Source organism: Saccopteryx leptura, chromosome 1 (genome assembly GCF_036850995.1).
Source record: "Saccopteryx leptura isolate mSacLep1 chromosome 1, mSacLep1_pri_phased_curated, whole genome shotgun sequence".
NCBI lineage: Eukaryota > Metazoa > Chordata > Mammalia > Chiroptera > Emballonuridae > Saccopteryx > Saccopteryx leptura.
Window position 1 is genome coordinate 241,079,880 of NC_089503.1, and position 27,343 is coordinate 241,107,222.

Below are 27,343 nucleotides of genomic sequence, written 5' to 3' on the forward strand. Positions count from 1 at the left end.
GAAAGACTCAAAAATTAAAAAAAATGAGATAGCCCTACAAGAATTATCGGACTCCATCAAAAAGAATAACATAAGAATAATAGGTATATCAGAAGGAGAAGAGAGAGAAAATAGAATGGAGAATATACTCAAACAAATAATAGATGAGAACTTCCCAAGCCTGTGGAAAGAACTAAAGCCTCAAGTTCAAGAAGCAAACAGAACTCCGAGTTTTCTTAACCCCAACAAACCTACTCCAAGGCATATCATAATGAAATTGACACAAACCAACAGCAAAGAAAAAATTCTCAAGGCAGCCAGGGAAAAGAAGAATACAACATATAAAGGAAGGCCCATTAGATTATCATCAGATTTCTCAGCAGAAACTCTACAAGCTAGAAGAGAGTAGACCCCAATATTTAAAGTCCTGAAAGAGAGGAACTTTCAGCCACGAATACTATACCCATCAAAGCTATCCTTCAAATATGAAGGAGAAATAAAAACATTCACAGATACAGAAAAGATGAGGGAATTTATCATCAGAAAACCCCCATTCCAGGAATTACTAAAGGGGGTTCTCCAATCAGATACAAAGAACAACAACAACAAAAAAAACAGAGCCACAAGTAAAAGCTCCAAGAAGAACACAATAAAACCAAATTTAAACTGTGACAACAAAAAAAAAGGGTGGGGGAGAAGATGGAGATTAACAGTAGCAAAGGACGATGGAGTGCAAAAGTACTCACAAAATAGTTTGCTACAATGAACAGGGTAGGAACCCTTTTCATTACTTAATGGTAACCACCATTGAAAAAACCACCACACATGCACATGAGATAAAAAAGATAGCAACAGAGGAAAGATGTATGGAATACAACCAAATAAAAACAAAAGATAGAAAAACGAAAGAGAAGGATCAAACAAGACACAAAACAGAAAGCAATATATAAAATGGCAATAGGGAACTCACAAGTGTCAATAATTACACTAAATGTAAATGGATTAAACTCACCAATAAAAAGGCACAGAGTAGCAGAATGGATTAAAAAAGAAAATCCAACTGTATGCTGCCTACAGGAAACTCATCTAAGTAACAAGGATAAAAACAAATTCAAAGTGAAAGGCTGGAAAACAATACTCCAAGCAAATAACATCCAAAAAAAAGCAGGCGTAGCAATACTCATATCTGATAATGCTGACTACAAGACAGCAAAAGTACTCAGAGACAAAAATGGCCATTTCATAATGGCTAAGGGGACAATGAATCAAGAAGACATAACAATTCTTAATATATATGCACCAAACCAAGGACCACCAAAATATATAAGACAGCTACTTATTGACCTTAAAACAAAAACTGACAAAAATACAATCATACTTGGAGACCTCAATACACCGCTGACAGCTCTAGATCGGTCATCCAAACAGAGAATCAACAAAGACATAGTGACCTTAAACAAAACACTAGAGCACCTGGATATGATAGACATCTACAGGACATTTCATCCCAAAGTGACTGAGTATACATTTTTCTCCAGTGTACATGGATCATTCTCAAGAATTGACCATATGTTGGGCCACAAAAACAATATCAGCAAATTCAGAAAAATAGAAGTTGTACCAAGCATATTTTCTGATCATAGAGCCTTGAAACTAGAATTCAACTGCAAAAAAAGAGGAAAAAAATCCCACAAAAATGTGGAAACTAAACAACATACTTTTAAAAAATGAATGGGTCAAAGAAGAAATAAGTGCAGAGATCAAAAGATATATACAGATAAATGAAAATGACAATACGACATATCAGAATCTATGGGATGCAGCAAAAGCAGTGATAAGAGGGAAGTTCATATCACTTCAGGCATATATGAACAAACAAGAGAGAGCCCAAGTGAACCACTTAACTTCCCACCTTAAGGAACTAGAAAAAGAAGAACAAAGACAACCCAAAACCAGCCGAAGAAAGGAGATAATAAAAATCAGAGCAGAAATAAATGGAGAACAGAAAAACTATAGAAAAAATTAATAGAACAAGGAGCTGGTTCTTTGAAAAGATCAACAAAATTGACAAACCCTTGGCAAGACTTACCAAGGAAAAAAGAGAAAGAACTCATATAAACAAAATCCAAAAGGAAAGAGGAGAAATCACCACGGACACCATAGATATACAAAGAATTATTGTAGAATACTATGAAAAACTTTATGTCACTAAATTCAACAACCTAGAAGAAATGGATAAATTCCTAGAACAATACAACCTTCCTAGACTGAGTCAAGAAGAAGCAGAAAGCCTAAACAGACCTATTAGTAGAGAAGAAATAGACAAAACCATTAAAAATCTCCCCAAAAATAAAAGTCCAGGCCCTGACGGCTATACCAGCGAATTTTATCAAACATTCAAAGAAGACTTGGTTCCTATTCTACTCAAAGTCTTCCAAAAAATTGAAGAAGAAGCAATACTTCCAAACACATTTTATGAGGCCAACATAACCCTCATACCAAAACCAGGCAAGGATGGCACAAAAAAAGAAAACTACAGACCAATATCTCTAATGAATACAGATGCTAAAATACGAAACAAAATACGAAACCAGGAACTGCATTATTCCATACGTAGGTGGGACATAAAATTGAAACTAAGAGACATTGATAAGAGTGTGGTGGTTACGGGGGGGAAGGGGGAAAGGGAGAGGGAAAGGGGGAGGGGGAGGGGCACAAAGAAAACTAGATAGAAGGTGACAGAGGACAATCTGACTTTGGGTGATGGGTATGCAACATAATTGAACGACAAGATAACCTGGACTTGTTATCTTTGAATATATGTATCCTGATTTATTGATGTTGCCCCATTAAAAAAAATAAAATTTAAGAAGTTTAAAAAAAAAAAAATTTCTAACCGCCCACCAGTTCCACAGTAATGGTGATTTATAAAGTAGGGAAGTAACTTTACAAAATTTATAAAGCAGAGTTACAGCAAGTTAAAGCATATAATAATAATTAATTACCAAGTACTTTGTGTCGGATTTTCACTAAGTTTGGCAGAATAAATCTTTATAAAAAAAAAAAAAAAAAAAAGAAACAAAAACTCAGAAAGAACCTTTGACCCTCCATTTTCCTGCCTTAGGGAAATCAGAAAGTCTTGCTTCAGGAAGGGCATCTTAACATACTCAGTGTAGAATTTTCCCCTCTGCCTAATATGAAATAAGTATGGTAGACAGGAAAGATCCATGCAAAAAACCTGTTCTGCTGGAGTCTCCCCTCGCCCCGTTATATTTGGGTTGCCTACGAGGAAGCTGTTCATCACACGTTCCACTCTTCGAACTTTCAGTCCCATGTGCCCCTCTTCTCCTTTGTTCAAAATAACACATAAACATCAACTGCTGAATGCCTCTTTGGGTCTCATTCTGACACCCCAAACATACCACCAAATGTATATTTGTATAATAAAATTTGAACATTTTGTCTTGTTAATCTGTCTTTGTTAATTTGATTATTAGCCCAGCTAGAAGAATTTAGAAGGTATGAAGAAAATTATTTTTAAGCCCCTACAATTTTCGTATCTCATTTTTGTCAGAATAGATAGTAATCTGTATTAACTCTTCAAATCTCTCCCTCTGTATGGAGCAGCATTTTATATTAGCATGAAACTAAAATTATATGAATTTAACCTGCAACTAAAAAGAATCCATCCTAAAGCTGGTATTAGAACTAAGGATTCCATAGTATCTGAAACAATGTAATATTTTATGTCATTTTAGAGTCACTGATGATGGGACACATTTTTATTTCAAAAGTCATAAAAGGAAATAAAAAGGGCCTATTAATTTTGTCTGTCTACAATGTCTCATTGTTTCCAACCACGTGTTCTTGGGGCTGCCCCTCATAATACTCTACTTCCTGACCAGTGGGGCAGGCACATAGGAAGCCAAGCCTTGTTCTCTTCAAAATATTCAGGCTAGATTCAAAATATTCAGGGTAGGCCAGTGGACAGTCATTATAACTGTGTCCAATTACAGAATCATGTTAATCTGGTATATTCCTCCAAGCTGGTTTGCAGGAGAAAAAAGCAGACATACCAAGAAATGCAGAGCAAAGGAGGAAGCTTTGCAGTGTTCATATCCCTTCTTCTAGTAATTCCTAAGCCCCTACTACATTCCTGCTCTTCTTGCTGTATTATTATGTAAGAGAATAAATTTCCCTTTATGCATCACCTTATTTAAATTAGATGTTTGTGCCTTGTACCAAGAGAGGTCCCTAAGATGAAGCTAAGTAAAAAGATCTAAAACTGCTAGAATGGAATGTATGAGTTCAGTATTATCAAGTAGAATGATAATGGCATAACCAGCAAGATCAAATCATACATATGGCACTGGAGGTGCAATATTTTACTGAGAAAATGCCAAGATTAGAAGCTTTCTTGGATATTGAGAATATCACAGTGTGCATTATTATAAACAAAGGCACACATTCTGTAATTTCCAATTTCTATTTCTTGTAATTTACCTAGTTTCAGCACATAATCATTCAATTACAGCAGTAAATGACCTACAAAGGTCATGTAAGTCCATGATACTAGCAATTCTTTCATAACAGAAAAAGATAACTTATAAGAACTGAATTAATTTGTGCAAGAACTGTTCACAGGATGAGGAAAATCTTCCACTTTAAATTGCTAATCTGAATGCAGACTCAGACTAACAAAAATTAAAAATGTGTGAAAAGAATTTCAACGCTGCAATAACACACACAACACTTAAAGCATAAAAGAACAATTAAATTCAGGAATTATGGCTCAGTTCAAAAACGGATGCTCTAAAATACCATACTATCAGACCATAATAGTAAACATATTTTACAATAAATTCTATCTTTACTTGGATATGGACATAAACCCTTCTGGGATATGCATGAAGTCCAGAACACACTTTCTTAGACTAATCTACATATATGTAGAGCAAAACAGGTTCAAGTATTCACAAATGATTGATCTTGAAATGATTGGCATAAAAAATGACATTACTTCCTTACTTGCAAAGCATCAACACTTAATGAGATTTTATTAAATAACAGCCTTTCCTTTAGCTTGATTCTGCTCTTTATCTTTTTATCAGGAATGACTAGGCAAAAGATGGCTTAGTCATCAGTTAGTTTTGTTGTGATTACATGGTATTTATTGCATGATGATTTAACACATTCTAAAGTCAATTACAATATTCATCAACTAAAGATGTAGTCAGGCCCTTCTTACTATTTATGGCACATTACCCTCTTCACAATTAATATTACCATCAAAGGAGCAGCAGTCTTAAAGTAAAAAATGACAAGTGAGAATAAGTAAGAAATAAAGATTTACTAGGGAATGAGTTTAGACAATATGGTAAAATGATTCTGTAATTGAAACCAATAGGAGGCTATGACTGTTGATAACAATATAAAAATACTCTTTTCATAATAAAAAGACTTTGAGAAAAATAGAATTATATTCCAATGTGTCAATCTCACTTCAATAGTTATTTCTAAATCACCACTGATTAAGATTGAGATTTCTTTGTAACCATTTTATGCACATTTAGAAAAAAAATTTTCAAGTATATAGAGGGAGCTATAATTTGAATGTGGAATCAGAGAACTGTAGGCCAGTTAAACAAAAATCATTAATTCAACTAAGATATACTGAGTGCTTCGCATATATCAGACCATGTTTGAGGCACAAAGGATGCAACAAGGAACAAATCAGGCAAAATTTCCTGGCCTCATCTAATGCCTAGTGAGAATAGCTATTTAAAATAACTGCAAATAGCCTTGGCCTGGTAGGTAGCTCAGTTGGTCATCCCAATATGCCAGTTGCAGGTTTGATCCCCAGTCAACAAATCAGTGTTTCTCTCTTTCTCTCTCTCTCTTCCCTTCCTCTCTCTAAGAAATCAATAAATAAAAAATTTTAAATACAAAATAATTTTTTTTTATTTACTCATTTTTAGAGAGGAGAGAGAGACAGAGAGAGAGAAGGGGGGAGGAGCTGGAAGCATCAACTCCCATATGTGCCTTGACCAGGCAAGCCTAGGGTTTTGAACCAGTGACCTCAGCAAAAATAATTTTTTTAAAAGGATGGGAGGGGGGAACCAAAGCACAAAACCATGCAGTGCCTGCTCATCTCCCAAGGACACAGCTACTTAGCAAAAACTAAGGCTGCTCTTCACATCTTCTGAGTCTATTCCAGAGACTTCAATATATGATAGTCAATGAGAGGGGGAACACCTTTAATTAAAAACCTAAATAACAAGGAAAACTGATCTTAATGTTGACTTACTGGATTAAAGAACTGTAACCAAAACGGAAGGAATTTAATTGAAACAGAGACTGCACCAAATTTTAGAAAATACTTATGCTAAAGGCATGCTGCATTAGACTCTAAAGATGCACTTAATGAGCTAATAGATACTTTATCTTCTCTTAATATCTGAAATTCCCGGAATACTTTTATTCAGAGGCCTCTTTAATATGAACTAGTGGTTACAGTTCACATCCTAGCATAAAGAAAACTCTCAACATAATACCACTATTTCAATTTGTAATTTTTTTGTCTGACTCCAAAGAAAGGTTAGCAACCACATTAGCTAACAGGCTTAACTACATTATTATTCCCAGTTGGTGAAGGAAAATGGCTAAGGTGCTAGGAGTCTGCACACAGAAGGCAGCACTGAGGTAACACGCTCCCAATATTCTGATTGTAACAAGGAATCTAACACTAGCTCTCAATGACTAAATATCTCTTTCACAAGTTTCTAGGCTATTAAGTAGTTTAAAATAAGTAATTTTACGTTCAATTAAAAATCAATGTCAGACTTTAAAGTTTAAAAAAAATGGTAAAAAGAAAGTTGATCAATTTGAAAATTCATCAAGAAATTACCACATGATGCTCTCTCGGTTTCTGAGATTAGCATTAGAGGACAGAGCTGAGAGGAGAGCAGAGAAAGGCCACGTGGAGGAGGCCAGGATAGCTGCCAAGATGGCAGAGCGCTGAAGGAAAACCCAGTTTGTGTAGAGTTTGTGCAGGGAGAAGGAAGGAGATGGGAAACAGAGGTGAATAAGGCTGGTGAGCTAGAATCCTTTGATTCTAGGAAAACGCAGATAAGTCAGTTGCTTTGTGAGCACTGAATGAGTGGGTTTTAGAGCCCAGTGTGTGTTTTTACTTGCCCGCCAGGTGCAAGCTGGGATTAAAGATGATGGCCCACCAAAAAAAAAAAAAAAGAAGAAAGAAATTACCACATGATTATGAAAAAAATTCATTCAACTTTATAAATGGTTACTATCATTTTTGAGTCATAATCATAATGATTCTTAACTTTATAAAAAATAATTGAGAAGACTAAAATTAAGAAAAGAACTAGATACTTACACCACTGGGAAGGAACTGAGCATACTTTACATGAGGTGAATTGATATCTTTTCTAGAGATGATCAGCGTTATCTATCATTCTGTAGAATAAAGACAGGAAATTCAGAAATATTTGTTAACCAAGTATCGAATAAAAATTTTCATTAGGTAACATCAGCTAATCATGTCTTTAAAATTACTTTGTAATTCTGAAATGAAACACTTGTTTGAAGCAAAATTTTAAAAATAGAAAACTATTAGTTATAGCTTTCAAATTATTCACTTGGGAAAAGTAATGAAAATCAAACCTCTCAATGTTAATCTGTTATCAGACACCACCCAGAGGTACAGATTTAAATATTCAATGTCATGTGTAATGTATATACTATATATACACCATAGTGACATTCAAGATAACATTTTGATAATAACATCAGTGCGTTTATACAGAATCATATAAACAAAAAACATACCATAGCATGATTGCAACTAAAGGTCTTAACTATGTGGTAAATTCTGGGGTCTTGTTCCAAGTATATTACTTATTTTACTGCTAGCCAAATCTTGAGTGGCTTAATTTCTCTAAGTCTCAATTTTCCCATAAATCAAACAGGAGTAAGAGATAACTACTTTAATAAGCTAAAAGAAGTCAAAACATTTTTAAAATAGTGGTGATGAAGCACTTCACAAACTATCAAGTAGCAGGGGCTATTACTGCCAATTTTAAAAATGATATATGCCTATATTGTATTGTAGATTACTAAACAGAGTTTAAGTTAATAATGGAGGGACTGAGTCTAGTACTTTCATTTTCTGATTAGTATTCTAATGCTTTATTCACCACACAGACACTTTGACCCCTTTCAATTCAGGAAAAGATTTTAACAAAAAATGAAATCTACTATTCATGATTTTAGGAGCTAAAGATCATGTATTACTGACTGAACCTATTAGCAGTTTGAAAACACAATCTATGGAGGCAAATATTTCCATTAAATTCAAAGTTAAGATTATAAATTAAAGTTAAAATTGTTGATGTCAAAAACTCTCACATTAAAATACACATTCAGCACTGAATTATATTAAGCATGATCCAAGAGTCTGACAGTGACTAAAGATATATGCGAAATATACAGGGTAAAGTTAGAAACCTTTGACATTTGCGTATCTTAAATTGTAGCATTAATGAAGTTCCTGTTGTACTTAATTTTCTTGCTGACTTAAGAATCACCTGTCCTAAAAAAGAGGCTATGAAGTACCTACAAAGAAATCTACTGAAAATGTTACTGGTAGTTAAAATAGCAACACCAAGCCACAAAACTGATTACTGGTCAATACACATTTTTCACTATTACACAAATTCAGCTAAAATTTATACTAAGTAGCTATGTACCCTGGCATTGACACAAGGTCATAAGATGATTTCAGCAGTGTAGGAGTTTATTAAACTATGGAGAAGAGTCAAATAAAAAGTAGACACACACACACCTCTAATAAAAGACAATGTGAATAGACTAAAATAATAAAGTTAATTAGAGTAACAATTTGGAAATTAATTTAGGTTACAGAGAAATGGGAAAACAACTTAGAGTGAGATCTCGACTGTTACTTGAAGATCAGAATAAGACTTGCACCAAACCAAGGTGTGAAGAGAGGTGAAAATCATTGGATGAAAAATTCCAGAGAGAAAAAATAGTTAAAGGAGATTATGAGACATGCTTATGAAATAAAGTAGAAACATAAGTACTAAATTTAAAGATAATTAAAATCCTACTAGAGAAAAGACATCAAGACCAGCTGGGTTCTTGTCATATTCTTAATCTTAATAAATCAATTAAAAAATAATAATTCAAATAATATCAAATCACTGAAAAATACAGAAAATGTTCCAATTCATTTTCTGAAGTCAGAATAACTCAATAACAAATCTAGTACACAAAATATACCTGAAACCAATTTCACCTAAAAGTTAAATGTAGAAATTCTAAATAAAAAAATCAAATTAGACAACAAAGTCCAGCTGCATATCAAAAATAATATACTATTATAACTTATTGCAAAAATGAAAGAGTGGTTTCAACATAAGCCAATATATCAACAAATTAAGAAGAAAAAAAATTATATGATAATACCAGGCGCTAAAAAGGCATCTGGTAAAATTCAGCAACAATTTTTTTAATAAAAGCCCCATGAAAAACAATAGAAAAAAAAAACCTAAACATTTTTGGGAAAAGAGAATAGCAAGTATCCTAAACAGCAAAATACTCAAACTATTTCAACAAAGATTGTATGCACACACAATAAATAAATATATTGTAATATGTCTGTTATGTATACATATCTGTTAAGGACTTGCTGCTATATAGAAATTTAATGATCTATGGAAAAGATCCAACAAGAATGGTTATATTCAAAACAGGGTACAAAATGGACAGATGGGGTGGGGTAGGAAGGAGGATTCACAGGAAACATTTCTTTTTATTACTTTAACCATATAAATGTTATTATTCATTCAATAAATGAAATGAATAAAATTAGAAATTAGAGCAGGAAGCCGACTAAGCCCTTTATACTTCAACACTGACTTGAAGACAATAGCAAACAAACATTAGAATGAAAGAAAAAGATATCTTTTGCTAATTATCTGATGGAATACCTAAAAATCTCAAGCAATTCTAGTAAAAAAAAGTTGAAGTTAAAAAAATAAATTAAGGAGAGGTTTGATAAAATACATTTAAAATTAATAAAAATTGCCCTGGCCGGTTGGCTCAGTGGTAGAGCGTCGCCTGGCATGCGGAAGTCCCGGGTTCAATTCCCAGCCAGGGCACAAAGGAGAAGCGTCCATCTGCTTCTCCACCCCTCCCCCTCTCCTTCCTCTTTGTCTCTCTCTTCCCCTCCCGCAGCCAAGGCTCCACTGGAGCAAAGTTGGCTCGGGAGCTGGGGATGGATCTGTGGCCTCTGCCTCAGGCGCTAGAGTAGCTCTGGTCACGACAGAGCAACGCCCCAGATGGGCAGAGCATCGCCCCCTGGTGGGCGTGCCAGGTGGATCCCGGTCGGGTGCATGCGGGAGTCTGTCTGACTGCCTCCCCGTTTCCAGCTTTAGAAAAATACAAAAAAAAAAAAAAAGAAAGAAAGAAAAAAAAATTAATAAAATTTTCCCCTATTTCCCCTAGTTTAGCAGGAAACACCTAGAAAAATAATGAGAAAAGCCTAACCTGTGGTGGAACAGTGGATAGTACTGACCTGGGAATGATGAGGTCTCTGGTTTAAAAACCTAGGCTTGCCTGGTCAAGGCACATATGGGAATAAGAGTTGATGCTTCCCGCTCCTCCCAATGCCCCCTCCAAATCAATAAAAAAAAATCTTAAGAAAAAAAAAATAATGGAAAATATATTTCATTCACAGTAGTAACTTTTTCCCAATATATGAATAGCTGTATTGAGAAATAACCCCCCCCCCAAAATTTTAAAATTTAATTATAGGATCTTAAAGCTATAAAAGGGAAAGTCCAAGAACCACAAAAAAAACAAACAAAAAAACTGAAAAGGTGAAAACCAAAAGTGGACTTCACTGACCAGATACTGAAATATATTCAAAAGACATTAATAAAATCAATATGAAACTTGTACAGGAATAGACAGACACACAGATGAGTGGAACAGAATAAATAACTAACATATAGTCCATTTCAGCACACCTGCAATATTGTTCAAGTCAAAGGTCAAATTTTATTTTAGCATAAAGAAACTTTAAAATAAAAGAGATACAAAAAGTTTAAAACTGCCTGACCGGGTGGTGGCGCAGCGAATAGAGCGTCGGACTGGGATGCGGAAGACCCAGGTTCGAGACCCCAAGGTCTCCAGCTTGAGCGAGGGCTCATCTGGTTTGAGCAAAAGCTCACCAGCTTGAGACCAAGGTCGCTGGCTCAAGCAAGGGGTTACTCAGTCTGCTGAAGGCCCGCGGTCAAGGCACGTATGAGAAAGCAATCAATGAACAATTAAGGTGTTGCAATGCACAAAGAAAAACTAATGATTGATGCTTCTCATCTCTTCGTTCCTGTCTGTCTGTCCCTGTCTATCCCTCTCTCTGACTCTCTGTAAAAAAAAAAAAAAAAAAAAAGTTTAAAAGCTGCTCTGGGCCAGTTGGCTCAGTGGTAGAGCATTGGTCCAGTGGGTGGATGTCCTAGGTTCAATTCCCAATGAGGGCACACAGGAGATGCAACCATCTGCTTCTCCATCCCTCCCCCTCTCGTTTCTCTCTTTCTCTCTCTCTCTTTCTCTCCCCCTCCTACAGCCATGGCTCAATTAGAGCAAGTTGGCCCCAGGCACTGAGGATGGCTCCATGGCCTCAGGGCGCTAAGAGCTTGGTGGCTGAACAGAGCAACAACCCAGATGGGCACAGCATCATCCCCCTGAGGTTTGCAGAGTGAATCCCAGTTGGGGCACATGTGGGAGTCTGTCTCTCTGCCTCTCCTTCTCTCATTGAAAAAAAAAATTTAATTTCTTATTATGGAAAAAACTATAAACCAAATAAGCAATTAAATGAGGAACAATATTTGACATGTAGAGAAAAAGCAGAACCAAGTTGTCAAGTTTATAAAAAAATACTCAAACTTACTCGGAATCAGTAAAACAGCAATTAGTTAACAATGAGATATTACTTTAGCAAAAATTTAGAAGATTGATAATATCTCCTCAACAGAAGTACTATTATATTTCATTGATCTAAATTTTAATTATGACATCCTTTTGGAAAGCAAGCTGGCAACCTATATGAAAATTTGAAGTACTTATGCCTTTAACCTAGTAGTCCTACTCTTGGGAATCTATCACACAGAAATAAAAGTAATCCTACATTAATATGTACAAGGACATTTAGTGTCACTTATTTTCCAATTTCTTGTCTCTATAAACAGAGTTGTTTTGCCTGACCAGGCGGTGGCACAGTTGATAGAGCGTCAGACTGGTATGTTTGAGACCCTGAGGTCGCCAGCTTGAGCACGGGCTCATCTGGATTGAGCAAAGCTCACCAGCTTGGACCCAAGGTTGCTGGCTTGAGCAAGGGGTTATTCGGTCTGCTGAAGGCCCGCAGTCAAGGCACATATGAGAAAGTAATCAATGAACAACTAAGAAGTCACAATGAAAAACTGACGATTGATGCTTCTCATTTCTCTCTGTTCCTGTCTGACTGTCCCTGTCTATCCCTCTCTCTGACTCTCTCTCTGTCCCTGTAAAAAATAAAAAAAATAAACAAGAGTTGTTTTAATCAATATAGGAATAAACTAAATATATTTTTTACCAATTGACACAATTCAATTTTCAGAAAAAACAAATTAGAGTTTTACTAGGTGACTTGGTGAGATTAGCACATCGCAAATTAGTAAAAAAAAGCAAAATGCAATCACATGAGTATAATATGATAGATTTAAAAAAACTACAACCAAAAATTCCTTTGCATGTGTCTCATATCAGTGTATATCTAAATATGTTCACATGCATACACAGATACACATATATCTACCGTACTTTTCACTCCATAAGACACGCCTAGGGTTTTAAGGAGGAAAATAAGAAAAAAAAATACCGAACCAAATGGTGTATTAAAATATTTAATAAAATACCATATTTTTCGCACTATAAGACCGCAATGGCATTTTCCCCTCCACTTTTGGAGGGAGAAAAGTGTGTCTTATGGAGCAAAAAAATACAGTAAGTATGTGAGCATGGAAAGAAAACAGGTGGTCAGAAAGTAATGAAGCTGGGGTTAAGGATAGATATATGTAAGAAACATGGGTGAGGAAGAATAAATGCATCTCTGAAGTAGATAAATACATACATTTATGCAATAAAACTATCATCACCTTTAAGAAAAATGTAACTCAGAAAATTCATTGGGAATAAGAACCTGTAGATGCTGTGTTACTCACAGATGGTAAAAAGCCCCTTTTGCCCATTTCTCTCTTTAATATAAAAAGTAGGAACTGTATAAGGTAAAAGAAAAGCTGAATTTCAAAACACGTACAATGAAAGGTGTCTCTCTTTCGCTCCGTACTCTTCCTTTTCTCTTCCACCTAGACACCAGCCACAATTTCATCATACATCTTTGCACACATGTGAATATAACTTTGGGATAAATTCTCATCAAAGGAACTGTTATGACAAAGAGTATATTCTAAATTACAACAGATAGATTTTATCAAACTACCTCACAAAGAGGCATCACTTTACACTCCTACCTCTGGGAAATGCTTCATTGCGAATGTAGTATGTCAGTGGCAATGTACAATTGAACTGTTACTGTGCAGCTGGACACGTAGCTGTTTCACTCAATAATGGTAAACACAGAAAGGGCAAAATATTTAAATCAAATATATAAGAAACAAGGAATGTAAAGCCTTAGGAAAAAAGCAAAGCATGAGAGAGAATGAAGTGGTAGCTTAGCTACAGCACAAGCAGCAAGCAAGCTATCACTGTAAGCACCTATTAGTGAGGCCCTTAAGCCCAGATGTGGATAACCTTCACAGCTTTTTTAATGCCTCACACAGAACCAAGTGGTATCCATCTAAAATATTCATTTAAAATAAAACAAAAAATTTGTTAAAGTACAGAGGTACACAAACTTCATGATCCCTTAAGTTAGATACTATCAATACTTCCAATTCACAGATGAGGAACTGTACCTTCTTCTGGACAACACACACCTTAGAAACACGCACACAAATATATAAATAAACATAAAGGTAAAAAATTTTCATAAAACTTCACCATAACAGCCTGACCAGGCGGTGGCACAGTGGATAGAGCATCAGACTGGGATGCAGAGGACCCCGGATCGAAACTCCGAGGTCACCAGCTTGAGAGTGGGATCATAGACATGACCCCAAAGTCGCTGGCTTAAAGCTCAAGGTCACTAGCTTGAGCCCAAGGTCGCTGATCCCCGCCCCCCATCCCCATCAAGGCACATATGAGAAAGCAATCAATGAACAACTAAGGTGCCGCAACGAAGAATTGATGCTTCTCATCTCTCTCCCTTCCAACTGTCTGTCCCTACCTGTTCCTCTCTCTCTGTTACAAAAAACAAAAAATCTCCACCATAACAAATAAAAAGTGAACATCTCTATTCCTTACCTCTGAGTCCTATCCCAAGATAAATACTAGTAAGCTTCCTGTGAATCCTTACTAAGAAATATAGATAGATAGGTAGATAGATAGATAGATAGATACACAGATAAGATAGGGCTAACATACAATTTTAATGTGGTTCTTAAAAACTTTTTATTATAAAAATTTGCAAACATGTGCAAAGGCAGAAAGAACAGAGTAATAAATGCTATGTACCCATCATTCGGATTGAATAAGTAACAACTCTTCCCTGCTCCTGTGCTTCCCTGGATATTTTCAAGCAAATTCTAGACATCTTATCATTCTAAACATCCAATTATTAGAAACCATTAATAGCTGGTTTTCAAATCCAGGGTAGAGCAGACATAAACATTTAGAAAGTCGTCAGGAAAGGATTTACCTAAGGAAAGAAATAATAGCTGCCTGAAAAGAAAAGAAGAAATGAAAACCACTAATTTATTGTAAATACAGCGTGGAGCAAATGCAGGTTTACAGTTATGAGTATGTGAAAAACAATTTATTCTTGCATTATTTATTATTTTCCTTACAAACAACTGTAAACCTACTTTTTTCTCACTCTGTACATACACATAACAACACTGACACATCAAAAAGCATCATGTTTAGGATCTTTGTTCAAAAAGGCAGGGAAGCCTGACCAGGCGGTGGCGAGTGGGTAGAGCATCGGACTGGGATGTGGAGGACCCAGGTTCGAGATCCCGAGCTCGCCAGCTTGAGCGCAAGCTCATTTGGTTTGAGCAAGGCTCACCAGCTTGAGCCCAAGGTCGGTGGCTCAAGCAAGGGGTCACTTGGTCTGCTGTAGCCCCCAGTCAAGGCACATATGAGAAATCAATCAACGAACAACTAAGGAACCACAACAAAGAACTGATGTTTCTCATCCCTCTCCCTTCCTGTCTGTCTGTCCCTATCTGTCCCTCTCTCTGACTCTGTCTCTCCCACAAAAAAAAAAAAAAAAAAAAAAAGGCAGGGAAGTATAGGATACATTCCTTTCTTCTTTTTTTTAATTTTTTATTTATTGATTTCAGTGAGAGAGGAAAGGAGGAGAGGAAGAGGGAGAGTGAAGGAGGGAGAGGAAGAGAGAGGGAGGGAGAGACAGAAGGGGGAGAGAGGGAGGGAGATAGGGAGAGAGAGAGAGAGGAACACTGAGCTGTTCCTGTGTGTGCTCTCATCATGGACTGAACCAGCAATCTCTGCGTTTCTAGATGATGCTCTAACGGTTAGAGTTGGTTAGAGTCTATCTGGCAAGGACAATGATGAATTTGTTTTAAAAGTTGAAATAAATAGTCAAAAGAAAACTTTACATTTCAGTAAGTAATCAGAAGTTGTCACTCATGTAGAACATTTTTCCCCCTGAATAATTCCAGGTAAAGGAGGCCTTACCACATTTAGCTGTGATTTGAGAGGCACATGGAGAGTTTAAGGTGAAGAATTATTGGTGACATGTGAAGAAAACAGAAACACAGATATTAGGAATTAAAAACTCAGATTAAAATACAAATCTCTCAAATAATGCCCCAAGGTATCTTAAAACTGTAAATAAAAATCACTAACACTATTTAATGAACTCTTCCCTGGGCCAGACACTTGGTGGGTAAGTGCTTTAGACATACAAACTCATTTAATCTCACTATCCCCTGAGGTACGTAATTAAGACAAGACACTACTTGCCCAAGGTCATCAGCTAATGAACTTGCTTTTCTTATTAGAACTATAGTTGAAGTACTTAATGTTAGGCTTCATCTTTCTTCAATACAAAATTAGGCATACTATTTATTTTCATTCTCTGGAGCAAATGTTTAATTGTGATAGGCGCTATACAACAAAATGAGCAACAGATATATTTCTAAAATATCTGATGCATATTTTTAAATATGTAATGATGTATATATTAAGTTTTACTCATTTCGATTCATGATTAAAGGTAAGTATGTCACATACCATGGAGATTTCTATTCCAAAAGATTTATCATATATACTACTTGTTAAATTTCTAAAGCCCAATAAATACTTATATAGCTTTCCCTGTATTTCCAGCTACAGGAAAGTTTAATGGAAAGTTTTACTGATAAAGATCTTCCTTTTATGATTCTAAAATTGTTTCTTGTAACTTCAACCAACTCATCTGGCTGAATCAATAAAGACTAAATGTCTTCTTTTCCTTCCACAAGGCTGCCTTTTAATATTTATTTACAGGGATAGAGAGAGTCAGAGAGAGGGATAGATAGGGACAGACAGGCAGGAATGGAGAGAGATGAGAAGCATCAATCATCAGTTTTTCGTTGCGACTCTTTAGTTGTTCATTGATTGCTTTCTCACATGTGCCTTGACCACAGGCCTTCAGCAGACCTAGTAACCCCTTGCTTGACCAGCGACCTTGGGTCCAAGCTGGTGAGCTTTTTGCTCAAGCCAGATGAGCCTGCACTCAAGTTGGTGACCTCGGGGTCTCGAACCTGGGTCTTCCACATCCCAGTCTGATACTCTATCCACTGCACCACCGCCTGGTCAGTCCACAAGGCTGCCTTTTAAATAATAATCTTTGCAAAGAGTCTCCACACTAAATATTCCCAGTCATGATTCTAGTCTGACATGGTTTCATTTGTCATTATCCTTTCTTCACTGCAAAAGTGGCTCCTCAAATTCAACACGGGACTCTTCCAGAGCATCTACTCACAGCAGGATACAGGGAACTATTAGTTTTCCTGGCCTGGACCTAAAATTATATAACTTTCTCCCACAACCAAGTCATTTCTGTGTGTATTAAACTGGCAGACAGAAGTCTTTTGCACATTAAGAATCAATGATTAGCCTGACCAGGCGGTGGCAAAGTGGATAGAGCGTCCGACTGGGATGCCAAGGACCCAGGTTAGAAACCCCAAGGTCGCCAGCTTGAGCGCGGGCTCATCTGGTTTGAGCAAAAGCTCACCAGCTTGGACCCAAGGTCGCTGGTCAAGCAAGGGGTTACTCGGTCTGCTGAAGGCCTGCAGTCAAGGCACATATGAGAAAGCAATCAATGAACAACTAAGGTGTTGCAACGAAAAACTAATGATTGATGCTTCTCATTTCTTCATTCCTGTCTGTCTGTCCCTGTCTATCCCTCTCTCTGACTCTCTCTCTGTTTCTGTAAAAAAAAAAAAAAAAAAAAAAAAAAAAAAAAAAAAAAATTAATGATTAAAGATGTAATTGAAACAAGCTTTCCTTTCCTAGGTCCCACCCTTCCCTAAACACAGCTTAAAAAAAAGCCAACTAGTTTCATTTTTGCTTTTTCTTCTAAGCAAATATTAGTATTTGACATATTATATATTTATTTTGTGTCTATAATCTGTGTCATTATTGTCTATTCTCTGTACCAGCTCCTAAAGTTGTACCCAGAAGACAAAAGGCACTATTTTTGTTATATCTGAACAAACACATGAACAGATAGAAGAGTAGAATATTAATATCCTTTATGAGTTCTTGAAAGGGGTCTCTAAACTAGTATACTTCACTGCTAGATGATTGTGAAGCTTTATCAATAAGCACAATTAATCAGAAGAGCCACATGACTGACTGCCACATGCTCTGGACTTTATGATAGTCTAATACAGAAATTTGAGTTGGAGGTTTTTGGTTTTGATTTTTGCTTTAATATATTTTATTGGATCCCTTTTTGATAAAACCAAGCACTTGTTTAAGACAAAGATGTGAAAGCTAACTGATATTTAAGCACCTCCAAATTTCTAGGCAGTTTTTTCTCCCCAGTAAGTTGACTAATGCTCATTCTGGCTAATGCAGGAAGATATAAGTTCCTAGGATCGGCCTAAAACCAGATAGAGGGCATCCTCTGTGTCAGCAAAATCCATAGTAGCCAGAGAGAAGGACTGTGGCTTTTCCTGTCATAGCCTCAAGTTGCAGGAACCACCACTCAGGCATCCAGCCATCTCAAGAGCACTTCTCCAACAGGAGTAACCTTAGGCTTTCAGTCACCGGTTTAGTGGTGAATCTCTGTGACAGAAAACTGCCCCTGGCTGGACTTACAGGACTCACACTTTACTCAAGGATAACATACCTGTGGACATCGTAAACCCCTTAAGCTCCTATGTGGCACTGCAGACTCACCTGTGAGAAGCAGGGGCCTGCCCGCGGGCAGCTGTGCAAAGATGGCCTGGGCACCGGGGACCACCACCCCCGCTTTAGGGGCAGGCTGCATAGCAGCTGCCAGGTGCACTGCAGGACGTTCACACTTACCATCTCCTTGCACAAAGAGGAGTTGTAGGTTTTGATTACTTTAAGATATGCGGTGGTTTTTGATGTTACCCTCAGTATGTTCCCTACTTTTTTCCATTCTAAAATAATTATATAACCTGAAAATAAAAATAAACATTTTCCTATTAATAGTAGGCCAATGGTAAACTTTACTGAACTGTTGTGAAATGTTAGGGGAGACATACCCTCAGGACAAAGGCTGAGCCACTACCTCTTAGTTTAGACGCAATTTTCTTTGTGGCTTCATTATTTCTGAAAGAGTTGTATATATTCTGTGGCTTGATTTCAGATTTTTTACTCATTTAAGTTCAAAATACATCTATGGAGCAGCTGCTATTCATACAACAATATTTAGCATTCTCTACTATTAAAGTCTCAGGGTGTTCTATACCCTTAGGATTGTTGTTGTTAAATTACACATGACCCTACTCCATTCCTACTGAATTACGGCAAATATATCCTAGTAAGCAGCACCTTCCCTCCCTGTCGGCTTAGGGCAATTGTTCCCAAACTGTGCTGTGCATCAGAATCACATGTTTGTCTTTAAAAAGCACAGAATTCCTAGCCCACTCTGGACCTACTGAATCCAAATAACTGAAAGTACAGGTTCAACAATATTTTTAAACAGCTTCTGAGGCAATGCTACTTGGAAACTACTGGTTTAGAGGACAAGAAAGAACTCTAATAATGCAATGCCATTTCTCTTGTGTAAATACAATGTCTAGGCTTAGACAATTTTGAGAATAACATTACCCAAAATGACTCCTATTTTTTTCCTATACCAACATTCCAACTTAAACTTAGTTATTGTACTTGAAGTCAAATTTGACAGTACTTGAGATATGTCCACTTCAAAGAAATTCACGTAAGAGTTATTGGTCAAAGCTACCCACAAATATTCTCAAACTAGTCTCCCTAACCTCTACTCCTTGTCTTACATAGTAAGTTACTTGCCCCAGTCCAGGGCTTGCTTCTCTTAGCCCTTTAGAAATAAAATGCCTTCTTCCCCCTTTCTGTTCTACCAGCCTTGGTAACTCATATGAGTAAGATAGCAAACCTCCCTCCACAAACTCTCTGCTAGTACAATATCATAAATATAATATATTCACTATATTATAATGCATACACAAATCTGTCTTTCTCTCCTAGAATGTGAGCAACTTAAAAGGAGGGACTGTTTCTTATCAAGGGTAGCTCCAGCTCTTACCAATGCGCTAGCAACACTGTAAGCAGTAAATCTTTGTGCTTACTGAAGTAATAAAAGAAATTGCCTGTTTTCATGTCTCATTCAACTAAGATAATCTTTAGGATTCTGATCCTAAAAGTTAACACCAACAGATTCTATGTTATTAAATTTTAAAATAAAGCAATTGGAATATTTTTAAGACATCTAATAAGCATTTATTAAGTATCTGCTATAAGCTAAATGCCGGGCAAATGCTAAGGATACAGAAAGAAAAATAAACTGCTCCTGATAGTTGGGTATGTAGCATGAGTACTGCCGGGCCAAAAAGCTATCTGTCTTTTGTCTTTGGTTTACAATCTATATCACAGAGCCCTTAAAGCCAAACTTTATTAGGTTTTTTGATACCCCTCTTTCAGGTAGCTAAAATTACTAGTCTGACAATTCACAAGTTCAACAAACTCCATGCTGTTTAACCTATGACAGAGTTCACTACAACAGGAAAACTTAAAAACTTAACATTTGAATGACAGTCTTCTATTATGAATAATTTTAAAAGTCTGTGTGTTGGGTAAACAAATGTTTTTTTTTAATTTGTTCAGCTTGTACTGGAGCAGTGCTCTGTGTGTAGACTATGGAAGGCTGCAGGTGCTTGCCCTCAGGGTGGCAGATTGCAAATTGCAGATTGCCTGCCCCCATGGGGAGGGGCAATTGTTTGCTATAGTTTGTTGGAGAAGGGGTTTCTCCCCTGTTTTGCTGGAGAGAATCTAGAGAGAGCAGAGAAGGAGTCCCGAGGGTGAGTCTGGAGAATGAGTCTGGGTTGTGGAACGGAGACCAAGTTGAGGCTTGGGAGCTATGAGATTTTGGCCTGGCCTGTTTTACTAAGGAGTGCTGAGGCTTGTAGGGGCCTGTGAGTTCATGAGTCCAGAATGCTGAGGGGCTTAGGAGCCCTGCCTGTTTGCTCATTCGCTGTTAGGAGACTTTAATAACAGAATGGCCCACCATTTTCTGGCTCCACAGTTCACAGTTACAGTCTGCCCAAATCCAATGAGAACCAGCTTGGCCATGGCAGCAGCCACTGGCCCTACACAGTGTGACTGTCATTCAAAAACCAACTAAAAGAAACACAAACCAAAAAACTATTCCTACTGGCACATATCTAGAATATTTTTATGTTAAACTTGAAAAGTTAACTCACAGAACCAATCCAGACGCCCTGATCCACCGCTCCTTCGTGTGGCTTCTGAAGCCTCTACCTCTCTTCAGCAGGCAGAGTATATAATAATACACTGCCAAACTATTCCCAGAGCGAAACATGTGCTTCTGCATTTCTGGAATATCCAGTATCTTCCTCCTGATTCTGCATTTCTCCTATCCCAACAGTTTCCCAATGTGTAATAAATGAAATAATTATAGAATTAAGAGTAAGAAATTTCATTAAGCCAGACTAAAGTGAAGCATGAAATCTTAATACTAAGCTTCAATTGATGTTAACAGTGCTTTTCAATCACTTCAGCTTACAGATGAAAAAGAAATCTAATAGGAGCCAGAAACCCTGACTCCCAGGTCAGTGTTTATACTAATTTACCTATGAATAAAAGCAAAAATTCCAGTCATTCAGAAACGCAGAATCTATTAAAAGGATGTCATTTAAAGTTTTGTTAAAAGTTCAGAAAAGTTATAAATGTGTAAAACGAAGTAATCCATAGCTGAATCTAGGCAAAGTATTTCCACAGAGTGAGAAATAAAATGTAACATATTTTGAGAAATACCATCTTAAGGAGAACTATACAGTGAGACAATTGTTTGGTATCCACCTTCTCTACAGGCACTTACTTTTTTGCCTCAATCCTTCACGTTATTGCATTTACTCACTTATGCTTCCAACACACTAAGCATTTATGACATGGTAGGCACTAGCAAATACAGCAAGGAACAAAACAAAATCTCTGTTCACATAAAGCTTACATTCTTGTGATATTGGCAGGCGAAAAAACCAAAAATTTTTAAAGTCAAACATGCCCTGGCCAGATATCTCAGTTGGTTAGAGCAGGGGTCAGGAACATATGGCTCGCGAGCCAGATGTGGCGCTTTTGATGGCTGTATCTGGCTCACAGACAAATCTTTAATTAAAAAAAAATAACGTTAAAAATATAAAACATTCTCATGTGTTACAATCCATTCATTTCCTACTACTCATGTTCATGGTTGCAGGTGGCTGGAGCCAAACACAGCTGTCCTCCGGGACAACACCAAATTTTTATTGGATAATGCGTAACATACATGGGTCATTGTATGGCTCTCACGGAATTACATTTTAAAATATGTGGGATTCATGGCTCTCTCAGCCAAAAAGGTTCCCGACCCCTGGGTTAGAGCATTATCTGGAAGCTCAGAGGTTGCCGGTTTGATCACCAGTCAGGGCACATATAGGAACAAATTGATGTTCCTGTCTCTCTCTCTCTACAATCAATAAAATAAACATTTAAAAAAGTCAAACATACAGTATTCAGATCATAATATGTACAATAGGAAAAATAAAGCTGAGAAAGAGGGTGGTGGGGATTACAGTTTTAAATAGGGTTGTCAGAGAAAGCCTCAATGAGAGAGTTAAGAAAGAGTAAAGACTTGAATGAAATTAAGAAGCAAGTAGATACAGGGAAATGAGCATTCAAGGTCAAGACCTTGAAGCAAAAATAGTCTTATCATATTGAAAAAATAGCACCAAGAACAATGTGGCTAGTTTGATGAGCGAAGGGTAACAGAACATGAAACCAGAGAAGAGAGAACTACTGGAGGACCATATCAGAGAGAAAGCTGTAGTTGAAATTTTCTACTAAAAAATACTAAATATTATTTTAGCTAAATTGGGATTAAATCAACAGCTTTACTAGCAATGACCCAATTTGACAGGAAACTAAGCATGAACTGCTAATGGTAGAATTTATGATATCAACAGGTTAGCCGAGATGTTATTTTTGGACATTCCCAGAATCCATTAAGTTGTACTTCTGAAAGCATTATCAACCACTCTTAAAACTAACTTTGAAGTATCATCTTATCAATTTACTAGAAGGTGAGTGCTGGAACGAGGATAAGAAGGTAGAGGATGAGGGAATTCATATGCTCTCCATTGAAAGAGAAGTGAAGTGTTTTACCTCCCCATCTCAAGAGGATATGCTAATATATAATTCAAAATGTGAAGATAGCCAATTGGATAATGTTCTACAACTAAAAGTTGAAGTTAGAATTCCAGGCAGCCAACTTATGCTTTACCCCAATACTTGTAATACTGTAAACATCCCAAAACAACAATATTTCTCTTATTTTCTACATTCCCAAGCCTACTACAGTTATTTTTGGGCTTGGCATTTTGTACTGCCTGACTAGACGGACAAAAAAGTATCTCAAGTCATGAGAAAAGGCTCTCCCGAGCTCTCCCAACCTGAGTTGGGGAACACACAGCTTTCTCACACTTCTGTCTTTAAACCTGGGGCTGCAGATAACCATCACATTCTCTCTTTCTTTGTTCCTCTACATCTCCCATGACCTGCGCATTTCCAGCAGCATCATGCATTGTACTCCAGGATCATAATGGCTTACCTCAATTTTATCTGCTAAAGTCTCCATATATTTAAGATTCCTTTTTCTCAATTATTTTTGTCATATATCTCCCAACAAGCTCATGAGTTCTCAAACTGTAAGGATAATTATAAAGTATAATGTACCATACAAACACACAATATTAATATTTTAAGTTATTTATTGTATGCTACCAAATACAACTAGCTATCAAAAGCATCTTCTATAATATAGATTTATGTCTAATTATAGGTGGCAAGACTTCGTCAATCTTTAGAATAATTTCCAGACTCAAATCGGTATCAAATTTTTTTATATTGTCTCACCAGCATTAAAAAAAACAAAAACCTAAATCTGTATCCCGGGCTCCGTATTACTTCTTTATATGACTTAACATATAAGTAAAAGTAAAAATTTAAAAATACCTAGGAAGCTCATTCAGGTTAAAGATAATCCCTATCAAAGGCAGAGAATGATTCAGTCTTAAAATTCTAAGTTTATACTTTATGCCATATCCCCAAATATTAAGTGTTAGGTAACTTCAACATATAATTAAAAGGCAGTCATCTTAAACTGAAAGTTATTGCTGGAAAATAAACTCTTTATTTGTTGAACTAAAACAAAACACAAGTATATACTAAACCAAGTGGTGCTAATTACACCACTTGGCAGGTTCTCGTATGTGTGACTGTCTCTATCTTACTGAAGACCTTCTCTTCCTGCTGCTTGTGTTAAGCCATGGTTTCCCACTGCCTTCCCTACCTCCATTTTTATTCTCGTTATCTATAGTTAACCAAATAATCTTTCTAAAATGCAAAACTGGGAGTAGGATTTAATAACACAAATAAGAGACTTGAAGCAAAACCTAATTGTGTTTGAAAAATCAGGTTCTACCACTTGTTAGCAGTTTGATCCTATACAAATGTCTTAATCTTGCTAAGCCCTCCTCTGCTCCTCTGAATTGTGGATGGGGTCACCATGAGGAGTAAATAAGGAAAAAAGTCCCCTAAAGTACGCATCCAGAAATGTTTAAGCTCTCCTGCACTTTTTGTAAGTTTGAACCACCAAAAAGGTCATCACATCCCAGCAGAAAACTCATATAAGGAGAGTATCAGAAAACAATGTAATGGCTGGAATTGAGAATACTTGCTGTCTAGTAGGGGAGTTTATTTGGAAAACTATACTAAGATGAGAAAGAAGTTTTTGTAAGTATGCAGAAACCCAGAGTCAGACAGCTCTCAGCCAAGAACTGCTTGGGTCAAAGCTTGCTCCCAACTCCCCACCGCCAGTAACTGCAAGGATTCATTACCCTAAGTTTCTTTTCCAAAATTCAGGGTTTTTTTTATAGTGCCACTAACTAACCTTTTAATTACGCTAATTATAAAGAAATCACTGTGACTACATAAGAAAAAGCATCTAAGGTTTCTAACCATCTTGAATTATTTTCATCTCCCGAAAGCTGTGTGGATTGAGGCAGAGACAATGCAAGTATCTGACAAGAGTCATGGAAGAGGTGATCCTGACAACTGTATACACCTCTCCAGTGGGAAGTTCTGAAATAATGAAATAGAGAAATATGCAGTAGTACAAATCTACCAGGTAAGAGATTTTGATCCAGTGGAAATCGTAATGCAATCTTTTAAGACTTTGGCTCAAGCTATTAATTCATTTTCCAATACCTCATAGAACAAACCACATTCAAAGAGTGCTATGAATAAACTCAAACAGAAAAACCTTTCTTGCTAAGCTTTATATTAATACTTACAATATCTATGATTGTGTTCCTCCTGCCCCTTCAAATAATGACCAAAATCTAGAAAAAGTCCTGGTAGAGATCATATAGAGAACATAACAAATATCAATATTTTCAGTGGATGGCTGATAAAATTTTAACAGTTTACATTTCTAAAATAAAAAATGCTTATTGGAGGCACAGCATACAGTGACAAAATGGATAGAAATGTAGTATTAGAATCTCATTATTCTGCATGTTCTGACTGGAAAACATCAAGGTGAAGAAAATTCCAAATAAAGATTTAAGATGATGGACAATGATGGTATGCAGAAATGAGTATTTAAGAATCAGTGGAACATCAAGAGTCAGTATCCAGCTGATAGCAATGATGAAGAACCAGAATATGTGGGAGCCAAATCTAAAGTACTAAACCCAGAGGCTGCCTCTGTACATAAACTAGCAGAGAGCATAAACTCAAGGCTCAGGGAGCTGCATCAGTCCCATGGATGTATTTTGGTAGGTCTACAAGGTATTTAAAAGTTGGGAGACTAAATATCAATATGGAGGCTTTTGTTTTTATTTTTATTATTTTTAATGTTTTTTTTTTAATCTTTAAATTAATTTTTAGAGAGAGGAAAGGGGAAGGATGGAGGGGGAGAGAGTGGGAGAGAAATATTGACTTGTTATTCCACTTACTTATGCATTCATTGGTTGATTCTTGTATGTGCCCTGACTGGAGATCAAACCTGTAACCTTGGTGTGTCACGATGATGTTCTAACCAACTGAGCTACCAGGCCAGGGCTTTGATTTTAAAAATTACATCTCTGTCACTACTGAGTCACCACTGAGTTTGTAATCTCTCATGTGACAGCAATTGGCTTGAGGTGAACTTCCTCTTTTATATGAGGCACACGCTCCCCAGTTCACCAGTCCCTAAGACAGTTCACCATCTCTAGACACTAAGTAAAACTGCCTTATTACCAAGCTTATCCAGTGGTTTGGTTCCATGGTAGAAAAATAATTCTTCATACTTAGGTCTTTGTGAAAACAAAATCCATTTTTTTCCCTTATACCTGGCCCACTTATTTACGTTGCCGAGGCACTGCCTGAGCAATCGACAAATAAAACGAAGTAGTGATAAGGCTAGTTTATTTACTGAAAAGGAGGAGTCTAGAATATGAGGCTAGACATAAAAAACAAAACAAATAAACAGACAAAACTTCAACAGAATTCAGTACCCGAAAATGTAAGAGGTTCTCTACAGCAGCATTTGTAATAGAAAAAGATCAGAAAATCCTAAATGTCTACCATTAAGGGGACTAAACTGGGTGCATCCTATACAGTAGTTGTGGCATTTCAAATGCCCCAGACAGAACTGAGAACGAGGCAATATAAGAAGACAGTGATTCGTCATCAGACACAGATGAGGACAAGTTAATGGATGGGAGTTTTGACAGTGATGAGGAGTTATATGAATTTTATAATGAATAAACTTGAGTTTAATAACTTAATACTTTTTTTTTTCAAATTTCAGGCCCCAAAATTAAGGTGCGTCTTATACATGGGAGTGTCTTATACACGGGGAAATAGAGTAGATTCCTATGTGCTAATATGAAACAGACTCTGAGTGAAAAGAACAAGGAAGAGCAGAGCATATATATCTCTTGTGAAAGGGGAGGAGGAGGAGGAGTGTGGGGAAGAATACATAAGTAACTAAACATAGATTTATTTATACATGCACAGAATATTTCAGGAAGGATACAGAAGAAACTGGTAATAATGAGTCCCTCAGAATGGGGAACTTGATAACTGCAGGATGGAAGTGCTAGAAAATGTCATTGGAATTATTTTAATAACTTTTGAATTTTGTAGCAGGTAAATAGGTACACGTTCAAATATCATTTTTTTAAAATCTAACAGGTTGGCTGAGCTGATTCCAAGTATGATTAAGAATTCAGCAACTATCAGAACTCATGAGCCTGTGACCCCTCTGCACATATGCAGCATTGTGCCTTTTGTTTCACGGATGATGGAAATTGCAGCGGGAACCTAAAGGAAGTTGAGAGGAGACAGATGAAATAAGAACAAAGGAAAAAATGACATG

The 27,343-nt window shown here is 36.6% G+C and overlaps 1 protein-coding gene across 10 annotated transcripts in view; it reads right to left on the bottom strand.

Moving 5' to 3' along the window:
• HMBOX1 (homeobox containing 1) overlaps positions 1 to 27,343 on the bottom strand; it is a 250,723-nt gene that overhangs the window by 154,181 nt on the left and 69,199 nt on the right. For all 10 annotated transcript variants that reach the window (XM_066388351.1, XM_066388318.1, XM_066388290.1 and 7 more), the window contains exon 2: positions 7,376 to 7,455. The gene's annotated coding sequence lies outside the window, so the exon portion shown is untranslated. The remainder of the gene's footprint in view (positions 1 to 7,375; positions 7,456 to 27,343) is intronic.